This window comes from Rousettus aegyptiacus, unplaced genomic scaffold, assembly GCF_014176215.1.
Source record: "Rousettus aegyptiacus isolate mRouAeg1 unplaced genomic scaffold, mRouAeg1.p scaffold_m13_p_1, whole genome shotgun sequence".
Taxonomy (NCBI): domain Eukaryota; kingdom Metazoa; phylum Chordata; class Mammalia; order Chiroptera; family Pteropodidae; genus Rousettus; species Rousettus aegyptiacus.
Genome location: NW_023416284.1, coordinates 149,042,491 through 149,043,663, shown reverse-complemented (window position 1 = coordinate 149,043,663; position 1,173 = coordinate 149,042,491). Strand labels below are relative to the sequence as shown.

The following is a 1,173-nucleotide window of genomic DNA, read 5'->3' as shown; positions in this document are numbered from 1 at the left end:
CTTATAAATTTTATGAAATTTCTTTTTCCCTGAATCTTCAAAATTTTGTGAAGATGCCAATAAAATTGTGGTTTTCTATGTACCTGTCTTTCCTTCACCAATTTGAGTGACAAAAAATTTTTTTTAAAAATCAGAGCCAGTCTATGATCTAATTTACTAAAATGTAGCATTTAATATGCCAATTTATTTCTTTTAAATCTTTACAACATGTCAATATTGTTTCTCTTTTCTATTAATTGTAAACAATAATAATAAATTAATTAAAAATTGTTAGCCATCGCCTACTATGTGCTGGGTATTGTATCAAAAATTGAATTAAGATATGCTTTGTGAAGCCCACAGTTTCCAGGGAAAGATGCAACTATAATTAACAATGTTATGTCTTAAGTATGAGAAAAGGAGCAAAATCTTTCTAGAGTGCAGATTAAAATCCCAAGGAAGCTTCTACAGAGGGAAAAATATGAGTTTTATAACATTAAATAGTAATATATTCTCTGGAGTCAAATAGATCAGAATTGAGTCCCCCTTCTGTCATGGATTAGCTGTGTAAACCTGGATACATTTAACCTCTCTTGGCTTTCCTTTGCTTATCTGAAAAATGGATGTTGTTAGGTTTGACGTAAAATCTAAGCTGGGTCTACGGCCATGCCACCTTGAACAAGCCCAATCCCATCTGATCTAGGAAGCTTAGCAGGGTCAGGCCTGGCTAGTACTTGGATGGGAGACCACCTAGGAAGACTAGGTGCTGTAGGCATAAAAAATAAAAAATAAGGGATTGTAAACTGACAAGGTCCTTGCAATCTGTGATGTCAACCAACAGTTGGCTCGCCTAAAATAATAATAATGATAATAAAATAATAATAATAATAAATAAAGTCTACGTTAGAACATAGGGAATGAGAAGGAGAGGGTATGAAGTGTAAGGAGACAGAAGCTCCTTTCCCTAACCATCTCAGCCTTGCCGAGGAGTTTGGATTTCATTCTCAGGGCTAAGAGAAAAATATAAACCAGGAACTAATGAGGTGTTATTTACTTTTTAAAAATATCACTCTGCTTGTAGTGTAGACAAGCTTAATGTGGAAGAGGAATGGAAATGTGAAGCGTTGAAACATGAGGGCCCAGGTGACAAATGATACCTATAGACCTGGAGAGAGACTGAAAATGAAGATGAGT

At 34.8% G+C, this 1,173-nt stretch overlaps 1 pseudogene; it reads left to right on the top strand.

Annotated features, from left to right (window-relative positions):
* The first annotated feature begins 635 nt into the window (after window positions 1-635).
* On the top strand, window positions 636-754 carry LOC118606711 (annotated as a pseudogene).
* The last annotated feature ends 419 nt before the right edge of the window (window positions 755-1,173 follow it).